The sequence below is a fragment of the Mastomys coucha genome, unplaced genomic scaffold (assembly GCF_008632895.1).
Source record: "Mastomys coucha isolate ucsf_1 unplaced genomic scaffold, UCSF_Mcou_1 pScaffold5, whole genome shotgun sequence".
Taxonomy (NCBI): domain Eukaryota; kingdom Metazoa; phylum Chordata; class Mammalia; order Rodentia; family Muridae; genus Mastomys; species Mastomys coucha.
In genome coordinates, this window is record NW_022196911.1 from 72,652,103 (window position 1) to 72,664,789 (window position 12,687).

Sequence of the window (12,687 nt, forward strand, 5' to 3'; positions counted from 1 at the left end):
TCAATCTGTCAAAGGACAGCAGAAACAGAAGGACTGTGGTGACTTCCTTGACTGAGTGTGACTCCCTAGCGTGTGCAGGGCTCTGGGTTTCATCTGCAGTGCCATGTGCAGAAACCTGTGTCATCTCTTGAGTCTCACTGGACCTAAACATCTCCAGAATCCACAGGAGTCCTTAACCCCTACTAGGACATGTTTGATGATAGGGACACAGTCACACCCACCTCACCTCTCCAAACCCAGTGTTCTTACTCACCCAGCTCCAGTTTATCTCTCAAACATTTGATCTGCCTGTCCACTGTATGTCTTCCTAAATGCTCTTCCTCTGGGTCTTTGTATGACCGGCTCTCAGCCTTCAGGTCATAGATAATGTCAAAGACCATCAGACCACCTCATATAAGGAGCAAGTTTCCCTATTATCCCTCTTCCCTTGGACACCTGTCTGTCCTGTTACTAGAGTCTATTTTCACCACAGCACTTTAGGCCTTGTGAATGTATTTATATGTTTTTATTGTCTGGCTTCCCCAAAGTCAGTATCCCCCTGCCAGCTTCCCAAGGGCAGGAACTCTTTCTCCCCCAGCCCCTGTGTATTCTCAATGCCTGGCTCCAAGTAAACATCAGAGGCTAACTGATTTGAATCTGCCCCAAAGTCTGAAGGCAGTAATCAGTTAAAAGCTTATGCAGAGATCTGAAGCCTGCTTCCCTGTAAACAGCTGGTGGGGACAAATTGAACAGGAGCAAAGCCCCCATGACTCCACATTCATTCTTAGGTGCCTGGGACCGCATCCATGGAAGAAGAGGCAGAGAAATGAGCAAAGGCCTGCTCAGCTTTCTTCTGGCTTGAACCTTTCCTATGTCTAGTTAGCCCAAGCCCAAAGGAATAGCAGAAGGAAGATAAAGCAAACAAGCTGGCCTGGCAATTTGGCTTGGGGGTGGCGTAAGCCTGGAGAAGCCACTGACATTCTCTGAGCCTTGGTTTCCACATTACCTATATTAAAAAGTTATTTTAAATTTCATTAAGTCTGAAAGCTCTGCTTGGACATGAGAAACACTCATTTATTTTTAATAATTCAGCATTTAACCTATATGATAGGAAGAGGGCAGAACATTATGCATGTATCTAGAAGATACTCAACAAACGGGAGCTTTTATTAAACCCTTTCTCCCAAGCTCGCCTGGTGTGGCAGTAAGCCTCCCTGGGGAGTTAAGACAACTCCCTGATCCTCAGGTAAGTCTGTCCCTGAGGTAGGAAATAAGCTGTTAAGTAGGAAGGTGACTATATGCGAGGCTTCCACGCAGCATCATGGGACTGTGACTGCCTGCACCGTCAGAGGAACAGCATACCCACTTTTGACCACAGAGACCACAGACCTCAGGGAGGAGGGTAACCGGCTTACCAAGAAAGGCCTGTAGGGAACTCCCCAGATGCAAAAGCGTTGTTATCACTGAAGTGGGGGCAGAGAGAGGAGAGCCCAAGAGAGTTCACACAAGCTAGACGGAAGGGAGACAGAGACACAGGGAACTGGCTCCTGCTCACTTCTGCAGCCCTTAACCCGGAGCAGTGTACTAGCCTTCCTCTAGGCTCACAGCATCCTCTCAGTCACACACACACACACAGACACTGCTAGTGAGGAGTCACCGCTCACATGGAAGGCCATTGTCTGTGGTGTCAAGGGGATCCAGTAGTTTTCCAGGGCTTATTAGCTTTGTAAGCAGCTTGGGCTCTTAGAATGTCTTTCTCTCCTCATTTTTATTTTTTTCCTCATTTTTATTGATTTATGTATTATTTAAAATAAAGAATGCTGGTTTGAGGGGCAGGGCCATGGTACGCTGGTAGAAGGCTTGCTTAGCAGATGTAAAATGCTTTTCTGGGAAAAAAAATTATGAAAGCATTACTGTAAATTCTTTTTTTAAAAAAATACTTATTTTTATTTCATGTGTATGAGTGTATTGCCTGCCTGTATGTGTATGCACTACACATGTGCCTAGTGCCATATGGATGCTGGGCACACCCTGGGTCCTCTGAAGCAGCAAGTGCTTTTAACCACTGAGCCATCTCTCCAGCCCCCTGCTGTAGATTCTCAATAGTAGGAAATGTGCACAGTGAGCTAGAGTGACAGCTCTGTGGTTAAGAGCACTAAGAGCTCTTCTACCTGTGTGGGTTCCCAGCGTCCACAACCACCTACAATTCCAACTCTAGGGAATCTACATGCTCTGACCTCTGTGGTGGGTATAGGCTACATACTCATTCACCTGGACACATATAAATCTGTGTGTGTGTGTGTATACATAAATAAATTTTAAAAAGAAAAAAGTAAACCAGGCAGTGGTGGCTCACACCTTTAATTCCAGCACTTGGAAGGCAGAGGCAGTTGGATTTCTGAGTTCAAGGCCAGCCTGGTTTACAGAGCGAGTTCCAGGACAGCCAGGGCTACACAGAAAAACCTTTTCTCAAAAAAACCAAAACAAACAAAAAAGATGTAGCATGAACAGTGAGTTCTCTCTTACCAAGGCTTCACTCTGCCCTGCTTCTTATGATCTCTACAGAAGTTTAGCTCTGAGGGAATGTGCACCCATCCCCCTACTTACCAGTAAATCTTGGGGTACTCCCATGTCAGACTGCTCTAAGTTTTAACCACTGTATGGGGCTTCCTCCCCACTTTTCTTCTTCCTATTCCTTTTAGGACACAGAGTCTGTACAGACTCTTACCTCAGACTCCCTTAGTTTAAAGGCATGCACCTCACCCTAGGCTGCCTGTTGACCGTCCTGGTTTCCTTTCCATCCCTAAAGGCTTGTTTTGATTACCACATCAAACTTCCAAGCAGCTGCCCCAAAACTCTGTACACTGGGTATCCTCAGCCTGCTGTCATGGAAAGAGAGAGAGACAGAGAGAGAGACAGAGACAGACAGAGACAGAGAGACAGAGAGACAGAGCTCAGAGCTTTGTCCCCCACAGAGGCGTATAGAGACAGAAGTGCTGTATACATCTATACACATAGTGTTAGGTTCTTCCTGGAACTCTGTGCTTCTGGCTTCTCCAGAAAGGTAGAGTAGAAAATCATCGGCCACCAGAATGTGACCCTAAGGGTGCTTACAGGTGGGGGAGGGGAACTAGTAGACTGTGTATAAAAACAAAGAACCTTGGCCCAGGAGATGGAGAGGTGGCTCAGTCAGCAAAGTACTCGCTGTACAAGCATGAGGATCCAGAGAAAGAGAGAAAGAAAGAGAGAGAGAAAGAGAGAGAGAGAGAGTGAGAGAGAGAGAGAGAGAGAGAAGAAGCAAAAGACTCATGAAGACACATGCTTCTAATTCCAGTGCCAGGAGGACAGGATTCCCCGGAGTACCAGTTAGCCAAATAGTTGAGAGAGATTCTGTCTCAAAAACCTCTGTAGAACAACTGAGAAAGACACCAAGGTCAACCTCTGGCCTCCAACCCACCCTTCCCCACGTGTACAAAAACCTAACCAAACCAAGCACAAGAAGTTCAAAGCCTGATGCATGTCTGGTCCCAGCACTAGGGAGGCTGCCTCAGCCTGGCTGTAAGTTTTCTCTCTCTCTCTCTCTCTCTCTCTTTCTCTTTTATTTTTAAAGATTCATTTACTTTATTTATATAAATACACTGTAGCTGTCAGACACACCAGAAGAGGGCATCAGATCGCATTACAGATGGTTGTGAGCCACCATGTGGTTGCTGGGAATTGAACTCAGGACCTCTGGAAGAGGAGTTACTGTTCTTAACCACTGAGCCATCTCTCCAGCCCGGCAGTGAGTTTTCAAAGTCGACTACACAGGGAGATGCGCCTTGAAACCCTGAAGGTCACACCCCCTGACTCCTTGTCTATAAACGCCCTTGCAAGTTTCCACATCAGCTGCTCCCACCCATCCCCCTTTATAAAAGCCCAAGCAGTTATTAAGGATGAACAACGAAGCAAGATGGCGAGCGCGCGGAACGAAAATCTGTGTACCTAGCGACAGGTTTTAGAGGCAGTTTCTCTTCACAATATCTTTTTCCAAATAACTTGCTAAGGATCATGGCGGTGGCAGTAAAATGGGCCATATCAAACAGAACTGTCTGGAAGCATTTATTTCCAATCCAAAATGGAGCATTATCTAGTACTTGTCACAAATCTACATATTCTTTTCTTCCCGATGACTACAATTGCAAGGTAGACCTGGCTTTGACATCTGACGGCAGGACAATAGTGTGCTACCACCCTTCTGTGGACGACCCTACGAACATACCAAACCCATCCCTCAACCAGATCTTTTGCATAATGAGGAAACACATGAGCAGATACTGAGAACCAAGTTAGAAGGAAAGCGCAAGCCTCTGGAGCAGGGGCCCATGATAGAACAACTGAGCAAGGTGTTCTTCACCACAAAGCATCGCTGGTACCCGCTCGGATAGTATCACACTCGTCGTAAGAAACTGAATCCTCCCAAAGACAGATGACTACTCTTGATTCTCTGAGCATCAAGGAAATTTTGCTGTGGGTCTTATTTGCCAGCTGAGAAAATGTACATGGTGTATTCAGTAAGATGGTGTATAGGAAAATAATAAAAATACCCTTTCATGGAAAAAAAAAAAGGATGAACAACAAGTGCCACTCACATCTCTAGAGCGACAAGTATTTTATTTCATCCTTTCCAAGTTGCTCATGAGGCCTGGTGGTAGGAGCGCATTGTTCAGGTGCCTGGCAGATGCTCTGTGGATGTCTAGCTTTATCACCGTTGGCCCCAGGAGTGCTCCTGGATGGGGGTGGGGGAGTGGGCAGCCTCATGGGCTGGAGGGGAAGGACCACTAGCATGGGGAAGCTCAGAAAGGAATTAAGATGATGGGCACTCCAATGAGAGGGCAGCCTGATGAGACACTGGCAAGAGGGGGTAGACAGGGAGATGTGCTGTTTGGGGGGGGCTGCTTCTCAAAGGCATCCGGCTCACGAAGAATAGCTAAGAAGAAACCAGAAAAAAGTGACCAAGACAAAGTCCACCTATGTGTTTCCTGACATTTCCAGGGTTGTGCCCAGCCCTCCCCCCTCTCTCTCTGACATGGTCAGCCCACTAACTTTAACTGAGCCTTCCCTGGCACCCCTTCTTTTAGCTCCATCTTGATTAGCTAGGTCAGCCTCGGGTGACTGCTGTAGAGATGCCAGGCCTATTGTGGAGAACATTGGAAACAAAGAGGGAAGGATGTGGTAGCCATTTCCTGGGCCTGAGAAGAAGCCCTCAAGGAAGGGAGAGCTTCCTCTGCTGTAAACAGAACATAGGCAGACAGACAGATGGCACAGAGAGCTTCTGGAGGGAGCGGCTGGCATTCACAAGGCTTTGTCCTGGCCCTCATTGGGTTTTGGGAATTCAGCTAATCTTCTTGGTAATGGTGGCGGCAGCATGTGCGTGTGCATCTAACGTGTGTCTGTTGCTGTGGAGGTTGGCTGTGGATAGCAGCTGAGCTTCCACATCTCTGGGATGGCGCTAGCAAGCAAAGAGAGTAATGCCTGGCGTTCCTCCCCTCCATCAAAGTCTCCTCAGCCCTTCTGTAGTGTTCCTGAACCCAGCGCAACGCCTTTGTGGGTGTCTGACTTGCATTTCCTCCCTCTGTCCCTACCAAGTGTCAGAAACGGGGAGGAAGGCAGGATGTGTGGGAAGGCAGGGTGGCAAAGGCAGACAGCTCTACAGGCAGAGGGACCAGGCCCGCTGAAGGAACTGTAGGACAGGCTAGGCTAAGCTGCTCCTGCGGGGTTGCCTCCAGGGCAAGAGGTTTTTTTTTTTTTTTTAAAAAAAAAGACAAACCCTTCGAGAGGGGCTAAGTGTGCACTCTGGCCAGAGGCTGTGGAGAAAGAGGTGTGGGCAGCTGTTACCTTTTTAACGGCCCTCAGCAGGGAGCAAGAGATGAATGAGACCACCTGGAGTTCGTCCCTGCTGAAGTGAAGCATCTGCTGAGAGCCTCTCCATCCCCCACAGCCTGACTGGACCATTGCTATCATTCTCCAAGACAAGGCATAGGACTCTGTGGTTAAGAGTCTCCTACAACCCACAAGCAGAGGGTTTGAGCCTGTATCTATCTCATACTGTTCAGAGGAATGTCACCAACACCCTTCGCTCACAATGTGGCAGTACTAAGAAAGGGGAGGCAGCCGGGCAGGAGGAGTAAGGCGTTGGAAGGTCAGCAGGGAGCTGGTAGGACTGGAACTGAATCCACATGGAGACCGTGAGAGTGGAGACAGGAGTCTTAGCTGATGCTCAGGTCGCCCCCCTCCTCAGAACTACCTTGTTCTTAGGCAGCCTTGTGTCTGCACAGGAGTTACAGGCACTGAAGGGAGACAGCAGACAGACACTTGTGTTCATTGAAAGTGGGGAACCCACTGAGGGCTCTGGGACTCTGGGGTTGTCCAGGTCATGAAATGACCAGGCCTGCCTAAGGTCTGCTCCCCCAAGCCAGTCCGCTCCCCACAGCTCTAGGGCCTCTCCTTGCAGTCCTCCGCCCTGGCGCCTAGGTGGCACCAAAGCCTCATCCTGGTGATCCCTGCGGCCGGGAGCCGCCCACACCTGCGGACAGAGAACCATCCAGACCTTGCTGGTGCCAGCTCAGCCCAGCTGTGGCTTCTGATGTCTGGGCTCGAGCCCCTCTGAAACAGAAAGGCCGGGGCTTGCTCGCAGCTACGGACTCGCCATTACTACCTCTTTTCTAGCTTTCCCGCACTCCCCTGGCCGGATGAGGAGAGACAGGCTGGCCAGTCCAAGTCCTGACTTCTCTGCTTCAGGCACAGTCCAAAATAAGTGACATATCTGCTCTTAAAAAAAAAAAAAACAAAAGTTCCCGTAATTTTGGTGAAAAAGGAATATGATAACATTAAACTCATTTTTAAGCCGTGTATGTGTGTGTGAACAAAACAGTCTATATAGACTTGAAAACAGTGTGCCCCCGTTAAAATACTGAACGGCTTTAAAGGCTGGTAGTTTGTCTAGTGCCCAACCCCACAGACACAGGCGGGTCCGCGGACCAACGCGGATGTTCTCTGCAAAATGTTTCCTTCTGTCGCTAAGGAGCAAAACCGCAGCGTCTCGGATCCTCCCGGGGTTACTTATTGTAGGCAGCTGCGGGCGGCTCCCGGGATGGGGAGATTCCCGGTCTGAGCTCACATCCCACCTAGAGAACCCAGAACAATGTCAGGGGTCCTTGGAAAGACGGTCCGCAACCGCCATCGGATGGTGCCTGGCTGTGGTCAAGAAACAGTGCTCTTAGGAAGTGACACAGAGCAGGACCTTAACATAATTTGGGGGCAGATTTGGTAAGGGAAGAAGGGAACCTCGTTTTGTACAGCATCCTCCAGCCACACAAGTCCAAAAGCAAGAGTCAAGATGCTACTACACCCTGCCCGGCCGGGCCGTGCGCCCTGGCTGGTGTGAGTGTGTGCAGGAATGTGTGGGTGTGGACGAGTGAATGAGTGGGGGGCTCTGTCCTCCTCCCACCGGTCAGGGAGCGTGGACCCCGCCCCTCCCCCCTCCAGCTAGAGCGGAGCTGCGGCCGCGGAGAAACAAAGTTCTTCGGTCTCAAAGTGACGCAAAAAATTCTTGAGGAGCTCTTTGGCGGCGGCTATCTAGAGATCAGACCATGTGAGGGGCCGCGAGTACAAATAGCGCGGCGGGCGGCGCCACTCCAGCGGCCGCGCCGGTGCCTCGAGGGCGCGAGGGTCGCGCCGCCTCCGCAGCCCGGGACCCGCCGCCGCGCCGCCCGCAGGTGGGTCGCCTTCCCTTTCTTCTTATTCTTTTTTTTTCTCTCTCTCTCTTTTCTTTTCTTTTTTGCCTCTAACCCACGCTTCTTTTTAGAAGCCCTTGGTGCCCGCGCTTGACTGCCTGGATTTCGGGAGCCTTTGTCTGCACCGCGCAGGGTCCTTTCGAGGGACCCGATGGAAACCCTGGAGACCCAGAGCTGGCCTAGCGCAGTCTCGGCTTTTTGGCAAAAGTTGCTATAGTTTCCAGCCGTGGTTCGTGCTTGGGCTTTACGTTTGGGACAAGGGCTGATTGGTGGTTTTATGCAAAGACACTGGCAGACACAAATGCCCAAATAACCAGAGAAACCTTTTGAGAGACACTTAAGAGGGTCAAGCCTCTCTCTCTGTGCGCTCGGATGGTCTCGCTGGGGAGCGCTTGCAGACTCTGACAGCTCACAGGCCATTCAGAATTTATGGAAGTGCCAGTGGGCTGTGCTACACTACTGAAGTGTGTAACCAACAGTTGCTGGAGGCGCAGGGAGGGGTGGTTGTACATTCAAATTGTTTCTAAAAAGCTGATGGCTGTGAAGATTTCCTTTTTGCATGTGTGTGTGTGTGTGTGTGTGTGTGTTACATATTGAATTATTTTTCTTTTCAGTTGAGAGTGCTCAAGAATTTGAAGGGTAGAATTTCTAAGGGGCAGACAGTACAAACGCCTGTGTGTATGTATTTTTATGATCATTTTTTTTTTGTCCAGAAAAATGAACCAGGTCAATGGATTATTTATGGGTCTGCTAGCTCTCGTCGTCGTAGTAAGGGGAGAGATCAAATATTTAATGTGTTTTCAGTTACATGGGAAACATGTCTAAGAAAGCAACATTGGGGTTTGTTTAAAAGTAATAGAGAGGAGAGACAGCATTGGAGGCTGGTGGATGGACATGGAGGGGGAAACGGCTCAGACTACGGCCCTTCACTTTTGTGTGGAGCTGAGGGCACCTTCCTTCTCCCACCCTGGTCCCCAGCTGAGAGCAACTGCTCCAGAAAAGGCTGATGGGCCGGTTCTTCTGCAGCGCAGGCAATCTTATTTTGGGTCGCTGTGAGGCTTGAACCCAGGGTCTTTTGCCCCCTGAGCAGGCATCCTACCACTAAGCTACACAAAAAGAAGGAGGTTTGCATACCTAGCCTGGCTGTTAATCTCTGAAATGTCCTAGGTTGGAGCCTTGCAGGGACTTTGCATGGTAAAAAAAAAAAGAGAGAGAGAAAGAAAGACTGACTATCCGGTGTGCTGAGGCATATATATTTGTAGCATTCAGGAGGTCACGGTCTTCTTCAGCTTCTTAGCTAAGTCAAGGCTAGCTTTGCTTATACAAGACCTGCTTCCAAGGCAAAACAAAACCGTCCACCCTAAGCAGCTAGTTCAGTGGGGTATGAAGCTTTTCTTACTAAGCCTGAACAAGAGCAAATTGAAACTCCTCCCCAATAAACCTGGGATTCATGACACTCTGTTGGCCACATTTCAGAGTGGGAATTCCCAGCCCGGGCACTCCAGCCTGATTCAGTTTCCAGTTAAAGGAAAAAATTCATATATATATATATATATATATATATATATATATATGAATTGTTATATATTTATATATCTCATCTATAACGAATCTATATCCCCAGGGTGAAGAAGGGGAGACAGACTAGGTTAACACCTTAATGGAATCCAAGATCTCAGAAATTCCTCTTCAGGGAATTTTAGACTCCTATAAGCATTGGAATGAACTTAGTGGGGGTGCAGTGTGTGGGGGGTGCGTGTGGAAGAATTTCCCCGATGGGTGGTGACTGTAGAGTGAGGTGCTGAGTGAGCAGCAGGGGTTAGGGACATGGGTTGGGCTCTGTGGCAGGCTTACAAAATACCCTGGGTGCCCACGCCCAAGAGAAACACAGGTAATTCCAGAAATAAGGCCAGTTCATAGGCATCTCTTGGTTGTACTTGTTGAGTGGTATCATTTGGACACACGGGGCAGCCTGAAGAAGCTGAGTCCCACTCTGGATCACTGCTTTAACAGGATAGGGTTAGGACTTAACTCTTAAGATGCCAACAGCCAGATGGGACACTGTGCAGTCATTTCATGTTGGGAAGGCAAATAGGGCGTTAGCTGTTTTCAGTAACAATGGAGGTCCTTTGGGGCTCATGAACCAAGGCATTGAGTAAGAGGAAATCGAGGGACCTGGGAAACACAATGTTCAAACTCTTGCGGCTGAGGTCCTAACTGCCCTCTTTGAAAAACAAAACAAAACAAAACAAAACAAAAAACACAAACTGTAGTCATGATGCAATACTACAGGCCAGGACCACAGCTATAAGATGGAGTCCTCCTGGGATCTCCTTGTGTTTCAGTCAAGGGCGGAGGCTTTGCACACTCAGACTCCTGTACGGTCTGTGCCTAAACCACACCCAGCTGGTGGGTGGAGTTCTGGACTTCCTGAGTGATCCCTGCTAGCTGAGCTCCAGGTGCACACACTTATTGATTTCTCTGCTAGTCTCCAGGTTGGCTCCTCCCTCTGAGGTTTTCTGTGTTGGGCCAAGCAGGCACTGGTAGGAAACCCACATTTGACACAACACCTGCTTATTCCTACCTGAGGAAGTGGGACAGCTGAAGCTTGTCTTCCAGGGGTCAGTTCCAAGGAAAATGCTTCTTTAGACAAAACAGCATTCTTAAAAGAAAAAAAAAATCTTCCTAGGAGAGACCCAGGTAGAAAATAGATCAAATTAATTTTTAAAAAGAAACCTGGCATCTCTGATGGTCCCAGAGCACAGAGGGGCAGCACACCGCTGGGGTGGGCATGAGGCTCACTGTGGGCCAACACAGTCACCTTATTTCCGGGCTGACCTCTTGCCAGTGACTTTGGTCCACATTCAGAAAGTGTCGATCTGTGAGTAACAGCTCTGCCTGGATGGCTCTTCAAGCCTGCTATGTGTGAGTGAGCGTCTTCCCCTCCTGATTGGGAAGTTAGATACTTGTTTAAGGAACGTTAACAACACAAACCAGCAAGTGTTTTTTTTTTTCCCAGTCTAACAGGGACAAAATCAGTAGAGCTGAGGCTGCTGGGCGGCATCTGAATGCCTCGTTCTCCTTGCCCTTTTTGCTCGGCTTCCCATAGAAGCTAGCAGCAGCTCGAAAGCTTCCACCCAGCCCTGCTGGACTTAAGGAACATACTGGGTATGAGGTCATAAGTTGCTAAACCCCACAACTGGACAAATTCTGTGATTCTGCAAAGCCAGAGAAGCAACCTGGGCACATGAATTGTGGAGGATATGTCTCAATTTTCCAGGCACTGAGGAAGCTGTCCTGGGGTCCCGAGGCCTGGATTTTCATGACAGCATTTGCAGTAATGAGGACAGAGATGAGAGGGGCTGCATAGGTCAGGGGATAGCCTGAAGGAGCTTTGGGGATATCTCAGGAACACTGGGTGCTCTGAGAGACTCTGGAGCCCAAGCTGATTGCTAGGAGGATAGAGTCTGGAACTATCATCTCACAATTTTTCTTTCTTTCTTTCTTTCTTTCTTTTTTTTTTAGAGACAGGGTTTCTCTGTGTAGCCCTGGCTGTCCTGGAACTCACTCTGTAGACCAGGCTGGCCTCGAACTCAGAAATCTACCTAGCTCTGCCACCCAAGTGCTGGGATTAAAGGCGTACACCACCACTGCCTGCCTTTCATCTCACAATTTTGTGTGGCCTCTGGGACATGTTCAAGGGGGAAAAGCCAAAACAGTTTGTTTCCTTTGTTTCTGACTCGTGGAATAAAAAGAGTAAACTGAGTTATTCACCTGAATACTTCCCACCCATACCCCCTGTAAGGAAGGAACCTAAAATGAGGGAGTGGATGGGCCAGAATGACCACAGAGGAAAAGCCACCCATGCCATGACTCTCAGGACCTAGCCAGGCCTAGACCTTGTCCCCTAGCTAAATATCCCACTGATCATATTCCTTGTTTCTAAGGAACAGAACTGAACTGAGGAGGAAGAGGAGGAAAAGGAAGAGGAGGAAGAAGAGGAAGAGGAGGGAAAGGAGGAGGAGGAAGAGGAGGAAGAGGAGGAGGAGGAAGAAGAGGAGGAGGAGCAGGAAAAGAAAAAGAGGAGGAAAAGGAGGAGGAGGGGGAGGAGGGGGAAGAGGAGGAAGAAGAAAGTTCTGAGGGAGAGTGAGCCATGCTAAGCTGTCCCCAGCACTGGAATTAAGTTTTCTTCTCCCAGATTTCAAATGAAAGTAAGGTTTCACTCACTTCACTTACATTGACTCACCCCTGCAGTCCCAGGACTAGGGAAGCAGAGGCAGGAGGACTGGGAGTTTAAGGATAGGCTGGGTTCCATAATAAGACCCTATCTTAACCCAAAACCAAAAAAGTTGAAAATCATTCACTTTTGTCACGTATGTGCCTTCCTCACCTAGTGAAGGGTTTGCTTGCTTTAATCACACATAAAACAGCTAGAATGTTGGTTATAATAAAATGATAATACAATAATAATAGTAAATACATAATAAATGTTAATAAGTCACAATAAAGTACACGTTATATAATAGAATATAATAATGTTGACTGAACCTTTGAGAGTCTGTAAAGCCCGATTGTCTCACCCCTAAATATTTCAGGGTGCTTTCCCAGAGAATGAAGACAATCTCCTGCAGTAGGCACTGCCTCCAAACAATGCAGGACAACGTCTGACTGGTATCGACTTGCCTGTCTCCAAGTGTCAGTGATTTCTCCTTTAGTGGGTGGGGTTAGCTTTTGGCTTGTAAGCTACTTGGGGGAAGGGCTGTCTTGTTTTGTCTCTCTCTCCTCTTGCTCTGCCCTGTACATGGATGTGTATGCATGAGTGTGGGGTGCACTTGCTTGTGTGGGTATATGTGGCCAGAGGTTGATTGCTGGTGTCCTCCACCATCACTTTATGTTTTCAGACAGCCTCTCACTGAACCTAAAACTCTCAGAT

General features: G+C 48.5%; 1 protein-coding gene and 1 pseudogene across 2 annotated transcripts in view; both read left to right on the plus strand.

Annotated features, from left to right (window-relative positions):
* The first annotated feature begins 3,936 nt into the window (after positions 1–3,936).
* On the plus strand, positions 3,937–4,586 carry LOC116078080 (annotated as a pseudogene).
* A 2,939-nt stretch (positions 4,587–7,525) lies between these two features.
* Slc6a4 (solute carrier family 6 member 4) overlaps positions 7,526–12,687 on the plus strand; it is a 36,307-nt gene continuing 31,145 nt past the window's right edge. Inside the window, exon 1 of one of the 2 annotated variants that reach the window (XM_031353461.1) lies at positions 7,526–7,736. The gene's annotated coding sequence lies outside the window, so the exon portion shown is untranslated. The remainder of the gene's footprint in view (positions 7,737–12,687) is intronic. The other variant, XM_031353463.1, reaches the window with a different exon arrangement.